Source organism: Tursiops truncatus, chromosome 16 (assembly GCF_011762595.2).
Source record: "Tursiops truncatus isolate mTurTru1 chromosome 16, mTurTru1.mat.Y, whole genome shotgun sequence".
NCBI classification, from domain to species: Eukaryota; Metazoa; Chordata; class Mammalia; order Artiodactyla; family Delphinidae; genus Tursiops; species Tursiops truncatus.
Window position 1 is genome coordinate 40,278,625 of NC_047049.1, and position 15,075 is coordinate 40,293,699.

Here is a 15,075-nt window from a genome sequence, read left to right on the forward strand (position 1 = left end):
GAAGAAAGATACTAAAAAAATACTGTGGAACATCAGTAAATTAGATTGCTGTTGTTGATGATGTCATTGTTCTAAAAAGCTCCTAAAGTCCTTTATTTCTTATTTTTCAACTCCATGTTGGTAATTCAAGATTACTTTTTCTAGCATATAGATAAAGGTAAATAGCATTTGGTATACAGTACTGACAATGATTGATTTTTATGTTTCATTTCAAATGTTGGTTTCTCAATGCAGCTTATTTTAGATTTTTTTAAATAATGAAAAAACATCTAAGACATGAAAAACTGTCAATTTCCACCAATTTACATTTATTTTAACACAACAACAATAAATAACAGATTTTAAATTAGTGTATTTAATTTTGACTGGCATTAAGACATTAAGTTCTGGCACATTAGGCAATGATTGAGGAGCCTGGATCAGAGTGTTTAGAGAGTAGAGTTTCTGAGTTCAGGCTCTGGAGTCAGAATGGCCTAACTTCAAGTCTGACTCTGTTACTTGCTAGTTGGTGAACTTGGGTGGTCACTTAGACCCTCTAACCCAGAGGTCCCTAAACTTTCTAGCACCAGGGACCAGTTTTGTGGAAGACAATTTTTCCACAGACCAGGGAAGGGGAATGGTTTGGGGATGATTCAAGCACATTACATTTATTGTGCACTTTATTTCTATTATTATTACATTGTAATATATAATGAAATAATTATACAATTCACAGAATCAGTGGGAGCCCTGAGCTTGCTTTCCCTTGACACTCACTGATAGGGTTTTGATATGAGTCTGCAAGCAATTGATTTATTGTGGTCTCAGTGCAGTCAAACCTCTCTGCTAATGATAATCTGTATTTGCAGCCACTTCCCAGTTCTAGCATCATTGCCTCAGCTCCACCTCAGATCACCAGGCATTAGATTCTCCTAAGGAGCATACAACCTAGATCCCTCGCATGCGCAATTCATAGTAGGTTTCACGCTCCTATGAGAATCTAATGCCAGTGCTGATCTGACAGGAGGCGAGCTCAGGCAGTAATGTGAGTGATGGGGAGCGGCTGTAAATACAGATGAAGCTTTGCTCGCTTGCCTGCTGCTCACCTCCTGCTGTGCGGCCCGGTTCCTAACAGGCCATGGACTGGTACCAGTCTGTGGCCTGGGGTTTGGGGACCCCTGCTCTAACCTTAGCTTTCTTATTAGTAAATTAGGATAATAATATGAAATTGTTAAAACTTGATATCACGGTCTCCAGATATCTACTGAATTAAAAAAGGAGAGTGAATGCTGGAGAATTTGAGTGCCTAGTTCTAGGTGATATTGGATATCATGGACCATTGATGAAAGTAAGTCCTAAGAATCATTTCTTTTCTAGCTCTAAGGACCTGGAACATTTTGCTTTTGCAGAGTTTGTCCTCTCTTCATGATGTGCTCTAAATACCAACTGGCTCCAAATCATCTGTTCCAACTAATATGTCTAAAGCCTAAAATCACCAGCTGTATCATTCCTTTGAATTTATGTCTTGAAGAACTCTGAACAAAGAACTTAATTTTTTTAAAAACCTGCATGAAATACTTTTATTGCCAGAATAAGACTTGAAAATTGCATATGGTGAAGAGTGATAAAGATGAAGGCAATTTCTGCAAAATCAGTGCATAGGAGAAAAAAAGGGAAAGAAAGAAAACACAGCAAATGTCCCTGTGTCAGAGACCTGGAAATAAAACACAGGGTGATAAATCTATAATTATCAGCATCAATTTTGAGAATACTAAGGATAGTGTGTGGGCTATAATTATTTAGGAAATTTTACCTAAATATTTTGTTCCATATATATATTTATATATATATCAGGGCTCCAGTATAGTTAGGTCTTAAGCCAGTAGTTCTGAAAGAATGTGCTGTATACTAAACTGCCTAAAAGTATTTCAGAGTAATTATTACAAAGTTTGACTCTAGATTGTAGAATCTATAATTCAGAACTTTTAAAATTCGGCTCTTTCAAATTTTTTTTATTTTTTTATTTTAAGATTTATAGCACTATGTCTGGAACCAAGTGGAAGAAAAATAATGATTAGGGGAAAAGGTGGTGGTATTGTGTTTTAAATTACTATCTATCCTCAACTATAGCCAATTTTATTATTTTATGCCTTTTATTTCTTTTCATAGACACTCAGGATTAAAAGGTACATTGAGATCATCTATTAATTTCCTAAGGAAAAAATAATGAATGTGCACGACTTGTTTGCTGTAGGATGGTCATCACAAATTATTTATAAAAAAAGAAAAACTCATAATTTAAATGTCCATCTATGGGGGAATGGTTATATGTGATAAAGGCACAAGGATGGGATAATACTTAGCCAATATAAATCATTTTTCACAACAACATTTAATGACATGAAAAATATGCAGGATACACTGATAAACTAAAACAAAACAAAGCAAAACAAAAGTTGATACCTAAAGTTATCTCTCACATCCTAGTCCAGGCAGAGATGGGGTGGTCTTTCTTGGAGCTTAATCAGACTCAGTGATTTTCTTCCAAAATATAAGCAATTTATACCTACTTATCTGGATTCTAAGCATGTGAAACTAGAATATCAGCACTCAAGGCAAGTGTCCAATTCTGTCTCTTATAAAGGGGAGGGGCTGAGAGAAATAGCATGAATTAAAAAACTATTTGAAAGTTATGTGGACAGTCCTCTGCATTCAATACTCTACATGCTATTCTTAGTTAAAATCAGACCCACCATAAAGAAATGAATATGCAATTAGACTATATTTCGATTTCATTGAGTTTTTTTTTAATTTTATGGTATGTTCTTGAAACAATAAGAAATAGTCATATATTTTACTTTTAAACTTTATATTAAAGGGCTTTTGATAATAAGCCTTCACCAGAAATTCTATATATACTTCTGTCCCCATGTGTTTCCTCAAGGTGTTTTCTTACCCTCAAGACCTAACTCAAATACCTTCTCTGCTAAAAAATAGTCCTCATTCCCCACAGTCAAAATTAGTCTTGTCTTCTTTTGTGCATTTTGATTACTTTTTCTTATAGCAATTATCATATGTCATCTTGCTTGTCTACTGTTACACCAATTTCACCCCAAGAATTAGTGCTTAAAACAATAATTTATTAGTGTTTTTTGTGTTTCTGTGGGTTGATTAGGATCTTTCGCACAGCTATTGCTTGGAGTCTCTCATGTGGTTGCTGTCTGATGGAAGGTGAGGCTGGAGTCATCTGAAGGCTTGAGTAAGCTTGATAGATAATGAGGCTTTTTAACTCACATGTCTGATGCCTAAGCTGAGATGAGAGGAACAGATGAGGGCTGGCTGGGCATTTCTGTTTCTCCATGTATTTGCTCCATGCAGCTTGCTTGGGCTTCCTCACAGCAGGATAGTCCCAGGATAACTGGATTTCTTACTTGGAGACTGGCTTCCTCCAGACTAGTGTTTCAAGAGTCATAGGCTGGGGCTTCCCTGGTGGCGCAGTGGTTGAGAGTCCGCCTACAGATGCAGGGGACACGGGTTCATGCCCCGGTCCGGGAAGATCCCACATGCCGCGGAGCGGCTAGGCCTGTGAGCCATGGCCGCTGAGCCTACGCGTCCAGAGCCTGTGCGCCACAACGGGAGAGGCCACAACAGTGAGAGGCCCGCGTATCGCAAAGTCATAGGCTGAAGCTGAAAGGTTTCTTATGGCTCCTCCTTGGGAGTACTAGAACTTGACTTCTACCATATGCTATAGGCCAAGGAAGTCACTAAGGCCAGCCCAGTTTCAAAGAGAAAGGAATTAGATTCCATTTCAGTACAAGGAGCAGTATGCTCCTACAGGGAGGGAAGGCACTGATGGTGGCCATCTTTGGAAACTGCCTACCACAGTTAGAATAGAGCAGAATTTCACTGCTGAAAAGGATTTAAAAGATCATGTGACTCAACTTTCTCATTTTAATGAAGAGAAAAAGAATAAATAGAAAGATGAAATAATTATATATAATGTATTCATTAAGTATGATATACATAATATAGACTTGCCTCTCTTCCCTTCATGAACTAAGCCCCCATCAGTGTGGCAGGATTGTTCACAGCATGTCTCATGGTTTGTTCACAGCCTAGCAAAAGACTGTAAATTACATACACAAATACCTTCTAAAATAATTAGTGTATGTTGTAAAAAATAAGTTTAGCTGTCCTGCATCTCATTTTAAGGAACAAGAAAAAAGCCCAGGTTTCCTATTTTGGCGGCATTTTGCCCTGGAACATGTACACTTTTGACCTGACTTAGCTGTTGTCCTGTGTTGTAAAATCAACCCAGGAATATGTTTTTTAAAAATAGAATATATCTAGTTTTGTTATTTGACTTTGGAACAGTGAAAATTATCTACATCCGTAAGACAAAATTAAATCAAAATGAAAATAAAAAACATTCCTAAAAATGAAAAGCAAAATGAAATAAATAAACCTGTGTTCAGTTGATGGCATAATTGCATAAATGGGAATTATTTCAGATTACTTTAAAGCATGGTAATTTGACCGTACATTTTTAGTAGGATATACCCTAAGAAAAAAATAACTTTAAAAGAAAACAAAAAAACTTAAAACTGTTTTCAATAATTATATCATTAGTAATAATTTTGTATTATTATTCTAATATAATTTTGTAAGTGTAGTAGGATAAAACAATAAATGATTATGTTAATATCATTAAGAATTGAGTTTTCATAATAAAAAGGGTATAAATATAAAATTAGAGAAGTTAACCAAAAATTCTGTATTAATAAATTTGTATTTGAAATTATTTGTATAAACTCAAGATATATATTCTTATAAATGTGCATTTCTTTGTACTGTTCAGTAAAACATCCTAGAAACAATAAACAATGGCTATTCAGTAGCCATGAGCACCATTAGTGCTCAGATTCTGATCTCTAAATACCATTTCCTACTAAGTCAAACTAAGAGTCCCTGGAAAAATGGTTGATTTCAGGACTGGGACAGGAAATGTACAGGATAAGCCTGGAATATTTTGTGATAACAGAAAGCAAGGAAAACTATCAAAGAATATTGAGAGCATCATCATGTCAAAAGGAATCAGGAGACAGCATGAAGTGTATCTCAGTAGCAAAAATTGGGACAAATTGAGAATCGGTAAGACTAACAACTGAAAAATTAAGAAAATGACTGAATAATCAATAATAATAACATTTGGTCAATTAATCCATCCAGTATAATTTAAACAATCCTATGAGTTCATAATTATACTTCAAAAAAACACACACCAATTTTGGACATCTTTGGAACATACTTGAGGACTAATTTATTATTCTGAAAACTGATTAAAAAGCAGGGGGGAAGGGAGAGGGTAAACACTTAACTTATATTTTCTGTATAAATGTTAGATCAAATGCAATAACATAGTAGATGTGGAAAAATTTTCTCCTTATAAAATTATCTCAGTTAATAAAAGAAAGAATGATAAAATTACCGTATCATTTTGTAAACCTTTAAATAAATTAATAGGCAAAGGCAATGATGATCAGTGACAGCTAACAAAAAAAGTGATAAAATTGAACATTATGATCCTCCCAGTAAAATACACAAAACACTTAGAAGTAGTCCTGTCAAGAAGTTAAAATTCAATCAGTTCAATCTTCCAAATTTAATTACAGTTAACAAGAAATGCAGGAGACAGAGGAGCATGCTAAATGACATCAAAGTTGTTAATACACTGTAATCTGTACTGTAAGAAACTCTACAGAAGTACTTCACAAACTTTAACATATGTATAAGCTGCCCAAAGACCTTGTTAAAATACAAATTCTGATTCAGTAATTTGGGGTGGGCTTGAGATTCTTACTTATAATAAGCTTTCAGGAGTTATCAATGCTGCTGGTCCATGGACCACACTTTGAGTAGCAAGGCTCAATAAGGTAAATTTAATTTCTTTAAAAAAATTTGAAAGGAAATAAAAGAGAGAAGTGACCTATAAATTAAAAGTGACTCAGAGACATAATAATCAAATGCAGTGCGTACACCTTTGTCTAGATACATTGAACCAATAAATGTAAAAAATTGTGAAAAATTATAATGATGTTTAATAATATTAAGGAATTATTGTTCATTTTTTAAGGTGTGATACTGGTACTATCTGGTTATGGTTTTGTTTAAGTTCTTATCCTTTTTAGATATATACAAAATTTATGACACGATTAATATGGTGATTGGAACTGTGTTCAGGATCATCCAGTGTGTATTTAGGGGGGTTGGTAGTGGAGAAGAATGAGGGATTATGAGTTCATCATTTTATTTTTTCTACTTTTTTATGTTTGAAATTTTCTATAAGAAAAATATTATTTTTAAAACTGTCTCTGAAAAATTACTGGGTAAAAATTCCAACTTTTTTTAGTATCTCCTTAAATTCTTCATCAATTTTTTTTTTTTTAATGTATATGTGAGTAGATCATTTTTCTTAGCAGATCTGTAGCTTTCACTACATTTTAAAGGATGATTGGATGGACAGGAATACTACTGATGCCTAAATTCAAGAAATGATCTCCTTTGAAAATAGCAAATTGAAGAAAACCATAAAGATAATAATTTTATTAAAATATATTTCTTGCTATTCCATAAACGTCTTGAAACAGATTACCTGGTGGATAGTGTAATATCTTAATAGAAGAGCACCCTCTGCTGTCTTGAAAAGAAATGTCACCACAAATGAGGTGGTCATGGAAACTGGAATAATATTGTCCTCATCATCATCATAATGATAATAATGACTTTAATAATAATAAAATGAAATCAAGGTATGACAGTGGAGTCATCTTTTAAAACCACTATCATGAATATTAAGGAGAAAATATAAATGTTCTTTATGCTTATTTCTTTATAGCTCATGTGAGTTTTTTTTCTTTAACATCATTATTGGGGTATAATTGCTTTACAGTGGTGTGTCAGTTTCTGCTTTATAACAAAGTGAATCAATTATACATATACATATGTTCCCATATCTCTTCCCTCTTGCATCTCCCTCACTCCCACCCTCCCTATCCCACCCCTCCAGACGGTCACAAAGCACCGAGCTGATCTCCCTGTGCTATGCAGCTGCTTCCCACTAGCTATCTACCTTACGTTTGGTAGTGTATATATGTCCATGCCTCTCTCTCGCTTTGTCACAGCTCACCCTTCCCCCTCCCCATATCCTCAAGTCCGTTCTCTAGTAGGTCTGTGGCTTTATTCTGTCTTACCCCTAGGTTCTTCATGATTTTTTTTTTTCTTAAATTCCATATATATGTGTTAGCATACGGTATTTGTCTTTCTCTTTCTGACTTACTTCACTCTGTGTGACAGATTCTAGGTCTATCCACCTCACTACAAATAGCTTAATTTCGTTTCTTTTTATGGCTGAGTAATATTTCGTTGTATATATGTGCCACATCTTCTTTATCCATTCATCCGAAGATGGGCACTTAGGTTGTTTCCATCTCCGGGCTATAGTAAATAGAGCTGCAATGAATATTTTGGTACATGACTCTTTTTGAATTATGGTTTTCTCAGGGTATATGCCCAGTAGTGGGATTGCTGGGTCATATGGTAGTTCTATTTGTAGTTTTTTAAGGAACCTCCATACTGTTCTCCATAGTGGCTGTACCAATTCACATTCCCACCAGCAGTGCAAGAGTGTTCCCTTTTCTCCACACCCTCTCCAGCATTTATTGTTTCTAGATTTTTTGATGATGGCCATTGTGACTGGTGTGAGATGATATCTCATTGTAGTTTTGATTTGCATTTCTCTAATGATTCATGATGTTGAGCATTCTTTCATGTGTTTGTTGGCAGTCTGTATATCTTCTTTGGAGAAATGTCTATTTAGGTCTTCTGCCCATTTTTGGATTGGGTTGTTTGTTTTTTTGTTATTGAGCTGCATGAGCTGCTTGTAAATTTTGGAAATTAATCCTTTGTCAGTTTCTTCATTTGCAAATATTTTCTCCCATTCTGAGGGTTGTCTTTTGGTCTTGTTTATGCTTTCCTTTGCTGTGCAAAAGCTTTGAAGTTTCATTAGGTCCCATTTGTTTATTTTTGTTTTTATTTCCATTTCTCTAGGAGGTGGGTCAAAAAGGATCTTGCTGTGATTTATGTCATAGAGTGTTCTGCCTATGTTTTCCTCTAAGAGTTTGATAGTTTCTGGCCTTACATTTAGGTCTTTAATCCATTTTGAGCTTATTTTTGTGTATGGCGTTAGGGAGTGATCTGATCTCATACTTTTACATGTACCTGTCCAGTTTTCCCAGCACCACTTATTGAAGAGGCTGTCCTTTCTCCACTGTACATTCCTGCCTCCTTTATCAAGATAAGGTGACCATATGTGCATGGGTTTATCTCTGGGCTTTCTATCCTGTTCCATTGATCTATCTTTCTTTTTTTGTGCCAGTGCCATACTGTCTAGAATACTGTAGCTTTGTAGTATAGTCTGAAGTCAGGGAGCCTGATTCCTCCAGTTCCTTTTTTCATTCTCAGGATTGCTTTGGCTATTCGGGGTCTTTTGTGTTTCCATACAAATTGTGAATTTTTTTGTTCTAGTTCTGTGAAAAATGTCAGTGGTAGTTTGATAGGGATTGCATTGAATCTGTAGATTGCCTTGGGTAGTAGAGTCATTTTGACAATGTTGATTCTTCCAATCCAAGAACATGATATATCTCTCCATCTATTTGTATCATCTTTAATTTCTTTCATCAGTGTCTTATAATTTTCTGCATACAGCTTTTGTCTCCTTAGGTAGGTTTATTCCTAGATATTTTATTCTTTTTGTTGCAGTGGTAAATGGGAGTGTTTTCTTAATTTCACTTTCAGATTTTTCATCATTAGTGTATAGGAATGCCAGAGATTTCTGTGCATTAATTTTGTATCCTGCTACTTTACCAAATTCATTGATTAGCTCTAGTAGTTTTCTGGTAGCATCTTTAGGATTCTCTATGTATAGTATCATGTCATCTGCAAACAGTGACAGCTTTACTTCTTCTTTTCTGATTTGGATTCCTTTTATTTCCTTTTCTTCTTTGATTGCTGTGGCTAAGACTTCCAAAACTATGTTGAATAAGAGTGGTGAGAGTGGGCAACCTTGTCTTGTTCCTGATCTTAGTGGAAATGCTTTCAGTTTTTCACCATTGAGGATGATGTTGGCTGTGGGTTTGTCATACATGGCCTTTATTATGTTGAGGAAAGTTCCCTCTGTGCCTACTTTCTGCAGGGTTTTTATCATAAATGGGTGTTGAATTTTGTTAAAAGCTTTCTCTGCATCTATTGAGATGATCATATGGTTTTTCTCCTTCAGTTTGTTAATATGGTTTATCACATTGATTGATTTGCGTATATTGAAGAATCCTTGCATTCCTGGAATAAACCCCACTTGATCATGGTGTATGATCCTTTTAATGTGCTGTTGGATTCTGTTTGCTAGTATTTTATTTAGGATTTTTGCATCTATGTTCATCAGTGATATTGGCCTGTAGTTTTCTTTCTTTGTGACATTCTTGTCTGGTTTTGGTATCAAGGTGATGGTGGCCTCGTAGAGTGAATTTGGGAGTGTTCCTCCCTCTGCTATATTGTGGAAGAGTTTGAGAAGGATAGATGTTAGCGCTTCTGTAAATGTTTGATAGAATTCGCCTGTGAAGCCATCTGGTCCTGGGCTTTTGTTTGTTGGCAGATTTTTAATCACAGTTTCAATTTCAGTGCTTGCGATTGGTCTGTTCATATTTTCTGTTTCTTCCTGATTCAGTCTCGGCAGGTTGTGCATTTCTAAGAATTTGACCATTTCTTCCAGGTTGTCCATTTTACTGGCATAGAGTTGCTTGTAGTAATCTCTCATGATCTTTTGTATTTATGCAGTGTCAGTTGTTACTTCTCCTTTTTCATTTCTAATTCTATTGATTTGAGTCTTCTCCCTTTTTTTCTTGATGAGTCTGGCTAGTGGTTTATCTATTTTGTTTATCTTCTCAAAGAACCAGCTTTTAGTTTTATTGATCTTTGCTATCGTTTCCTTCATTTCTTTTTCATTTATTTCTGATCTGATCTTTATCTCTTTCCTTCTGCTAACTTTGGGGTTTTCTTGTTCTTCTTTCTCTAATTGCTTTAGGTGCAAGGTTAGGTTGTTTATTTGAGATGTTTCCTGTTTCTTAAGGTGGGCTTGTATTGCTATAAACTTCCCTCTTAGAACTGCTTTTGCTGCATCCCATAGGTTTCGGGTCATCGTGTCTCCATTGTCATTTGTTTCTAGGTATTTTTTGATTTCCTCTTTGATTTCTTCAGTGATCACTTGGTTATTAAGTAGTGTATTGTTTAGCCTCCATGTGTTTGGGTTTTTTACAGAACTTTTCCTGTAATTGATATCTAGTCTCATAGTGTTGTGGTTGGAAAAGATACTTGATACAATTTCAATTTTCTTAAATATACCAAGGCTTGATTTGTGACCCAAGATATGATGTATCCTGGAGAATGTTCCATGAGCACTTGAGAAAAATGTGTATTCTGTTGTTTTTGGATAGAGTGTCCTATAAATATCAGTTAAGTTCATCCTGTTTAATGTATCATTTAAAACTTGTGTTCCCTTATTTATTTTCATTTTGGATGATCTGTCCATTGGTGAAAGTGGGGTGTTAACGTCCCCTACTATGAATGTGTTACTGTCGATTTTCCCTTTTATGGCTGTTAGTATTTGCCTTATGTAATAAGGTGCTCCTCTGTTGGGTGCATAAATATTCACAATTGTTATATCTTCTTCTTGGATCAGTCCCTTGATCATTATGTAGTGTCCTTCTTTGTCTCTTCTAATAGTCTTTATTTTAAAGTCTATTTTGTCTGATATGAGAATTGCTACTCCAGCTTTATTTTTTTTTCCATTTGCATGGAATATCTTTTTCCATCGCCTTAGTTTCAGTCTGTGTCTCTAGGTCTGAAGTGGGTCTCTTGTAGACAGCATATATATGGGTCTTGTTTTTGTATCCATTCAGCTAATGTGTCTTTTGGTGGGAGCATTTAGTCCATTTGCATTTAAGGTAATTATCAATATGTATGTTCCTATTCCCATTTTCTAAATTGTTTCGGGTTTGTTATTGTAGGTCTTTTCCTTCTCTTGTGTTTCTTGCCTAGAGAAGTTCCTTTAGCATTCGTTGTAAAGCTGGGTTGGTGGTGCTCAACTCTCTCAGCTTTTGCTTTTCTTTAAAGGTTTTAATTTCTCCATCAAATCTGAATGAGATCCTTGCTGGGTAGAGTAATCTTGGTTGCAGGTTTTTCTCCTTCATCACTTTAAATATGTCCTGTCAGTCCCTTCTGGCTTGCAGAGTTTCTGCTGAGAGATCAGCTGTTAACCTTATGGGGATTCCCTTGTGTGTTATTTGTTGTTTTTCCCTTGCTGCTTTTAATATGCTTTCTTTGTATTTAATTTTTGACAGTTCCATTCATCTGTGTCTTGGAGTATTGCTCCTTGGATTTATCCTGTATGGGACTCTGCTTCCTGGACTTGATTAACTATTTCCTTTCCCATATTAGGGAAGTTTTCAACTATAATCTCTTCAAATATTTTCTTAGTCCCTTTCTTTTTCTCTTCTTCTTCTAGAACCTCTATAATTCGAATGTTGGTGTGTTTAATGTTGTTCCAGAGGTCTCTGAGACTATCCTCAGTTCTTTTCATTCTTTTTTCTTTATTCTGCTCTGCAGTAGTTATTTCCACTATTTTATCTTCCAGGTCACTTATCCGTTCTTCTGCCTCAGTTATTCTGCTATTGATCCCATCTAGAGAATTTTTCATTTCATTTATTGTGTTGCTCATTGTTGTTTGCTTCATCTTTAGCTCTTCTAGGTCCTTGTTAAATGTTTCTTGTATTTTGTCTATTCTATTTCCAAGATTTCGGATCACCTTTACTATCATTATTCTGAATTCTTTTTCAGGTAGACTGCCTATTTCTTCTTCATTTGTTAGGTCTGGTGGGTTTTTATCTTGCTCCTTCATCTGTGGTGTGTTTTTCTGTCTTCTCATTTTACTTATCTTACTGTGTTTGAGGTCTCCTTTTTGCAGGCTGCAGGTTCATAGTTCCCGTTATTTTTGGTGTCTGTCCCCAGTGTCTAAGGTTGGTTCAGTGGGTTGTGTAGGCTTCCTTGTGGAGGGGAGTAGTGCCTGTGTTCTGGTGGATGAGGCTGGATCTTGTCTTTCTGGTGGGCAGGTCCACGTCTGGTGGTGTGTTTTGGGGTGTCTGTGGACTTGTTATGGTTTTAGGCAGCCTCTCTGCTAATGGGTGAGGTTTTGTTCCTGTCTTGCTAGTTGTTTGGCATAGGATGTCCAGCACTGTAGCTTGCTGGTCATTGAGTGAAGCTGGGTGCTGGCGTTGAGATGGAGATCTCTGGGAGATTTTCACTATTTGATATTATGTGGAGCTGGGATGTCTCTTGTTGAGCAGTGTCCTGAATTTGGCTCTCCCACCTCAGAGGCACAGCACTGACTCCTGGCTGCAGCACCAAGAGCCTTTCATCCACACGGCTCAGCATAAAAGGGAGAAAAAGTAGAGAGAAAGAGTTAGTAGAAGTAGGAAGAAAGAAAGGAAGGAAGGAAGAAAGAAGAAAAGAGGAAAGAAGGAAAGAAAGAAAGAAGAGAGGGAGGGACAGCTGGATGAAGGAAAGAAGAAAGAAAGAAAGAAGATAAAGTAATATAAAATAAAGGAAAATATAATAAAGTTGTTAAATTAAAAAATAATTATTAAGAAAAAAATTTTAAAAAAAAACGGACGCATAGAACCTTAGGACAAATGTTGGAAGCAAAGGTATACAGACAAAATCTCATACAGAAGCATACACATACACACTCACAAAAAGAGGAAAAAGGGAAAAAATTATAAATCTTGCTCTCAAAGTCCATCTCCTCAATTTGGGATGATTCGTTGTCAGAAGGAAGGAAGGAAGGAAGGAAGGAAGGAAGATAAAGTAAAATAAAATAAAGTTATTAAAATAAAAAATAATTATTAAGAAAAAAAAACGGACGGATAGAACCCTAGGACAAATGATGGAAGCAAAGCTATACAGACAAAATCTCACACAGAAGCATACACATACACACTCACAAAAAGAGGAAAAGGGGAAAAAATCATAAATCTTGCTCCTAAAGTCCACCTCCTCAATATGGGATGATTCGTTGTCTATTCATGTATTCCACATATGCGGGGTACATCAAGTTGATTGTGGAGCTTTAATCCGCTGCTTCTGAGGCTGCTGGGAGAGATTTCCCTTTCTCTTCTTTGTTCTCACAGCTCCCAGGGGCTCAGCTTTGGATTTGGCCCTGCCTGTGCGTGTAGGTCGCCGGAGGGCGTCTGTTTTTCGCTCAGACAGGATGGGGCTAAAGGAGCCGCTGATTTGGGGGCTCTGTGTCACTTAGGTTGGGGAGAGGGTGGGGCATGGAGTGTGCGGCGAGCCTGCGGTGGCAGAGGCCGGCGTGATGTTGCCCCAGCCTGAGGCGCGCCGTGCGTTCTCCAGGAGGAGTTGACCCTGGATCCGGGGACCCTGGCAGCGGCGGGCTGCACAGCCTCCTGGAAGGGAGGTGTGGAGAGTGACCTGTGCTCGCACACAGGCTTGTAGGTGGCAGCAGCAGCAGCCTTAGCATCTCCTGCCCATCTCTGGGGTCCGTGCTTTTAGCCGTGGCTAGCGCCCGTCTCTGGAACTCCTTTAAGTGGTGCTCTTAATCCCCTCTCCTCGCACACCAGGAAACAAAGAGGGAAGAAAAAGTCTCTTGACTCTTCGGCAGCTCCAGACTTTTCCCCGGACTCCCTCCCGGCTAGCCGTGGCGCACTAACTCCTTCAGGCTGTGTTCACACCGCCAACCCCAGTCCTCTCCCTGGGATCCGGCCGAAGCCCCGAGCCTCAGCTCCCAGCCCCCGCCCGCCCTGGCAGGTGAGCAGACAAGCCTCTCAGGCTGGTGAGTGCCGGTCGGCCCTGATCCTCTGTGTGGGAATCTCCCTGCTTTGCCCTCCGCACCCCTGTTGCTGTGCTGTCCTCCATGGCCCCAAAGCTCCCCTGCTCCGCCACCCGCAGTCTCTGACCGTGAAGGGGCTTCCTAGTGTGTGGAAACCTTTCCTCCTTCACAGCTCCCTCCCACTGGTGCAGGTCCCGTCCCTATTCTTTTGCGTCTGTTTTTTCTTTTGCCCTACCGAGGTACGTTGGAGCCTCATGCCTTTTGGGAGGTCCGAGGTCTTCTGCCAGCATTCAGTAAGTGTTCTGTAGGAGTTGTTCCATGTGTAGATGTATTTCTGGTGTATCAGTAGGGAGGAAGGTGATCTCCGCGTCTTACGCTTCCGCCATCTTCCCCTCGTCCCTGTTAATTATTCCATTCTTTTTTTTTTTTCTTTATTCTGCTCTGCAGTAGTTATTTCCAGTAGTTTATCTTCCAGGCCACTTATCCGTTCTTCTGCCTCAGTTATTCTGCTATTGTTCCCTTCTAGAGTATTTTCAATTTCATTTACTGTGTTATTCATTGTTGTTGATTTCCTCTTTAGTTCTTCTAGGTCCTTGTTGAACATTTCTTGCATTTTCTCTATTTTATTTCCAAGATTTTGGTTCATCTTTACTATCATTATTCTGAATTCTTTTTCAGGTAAACTGCCTATTTCTTCTTCATTTGTTAGGTCTGGTGGGTTTTTACCTTGCTCCTTCGTCGGCTGTGTGTTTTTCTGTCTTCTCATTTTGCTTATCTTACTGTGTTTGGGGTCTCCTTTTTGCAGGCTGCAGGTTCATAGTTCCCATTGTTTTTGGTGTCTGTCCCCAGTGGCTAAAGTTAGTTCAGGTTCAGTGGGTTGTGTAGGCTTCCTGGTAGAGGGGACTAGTGCCTGTGTTCTGGTGGATGAGGCTGGATCTTGTCTTTCTGGTGGGCACTTCCACGTCTGGTGGTGTGTTTTGGGGTGTCTGTGGCCTTATTATGATTTTAGGCAGCCTCTCCGCTAATGGGTGGGGTTGTGTTCCTGTCTTGCTAGTTGTTTGGCATAGGGTGTCCAGCACTGTAGCTTGCTGGTCGTTGAGGGAAGCTGGGTGTTGGTGTTGAGATGGAGCTCTCTGGGAGAT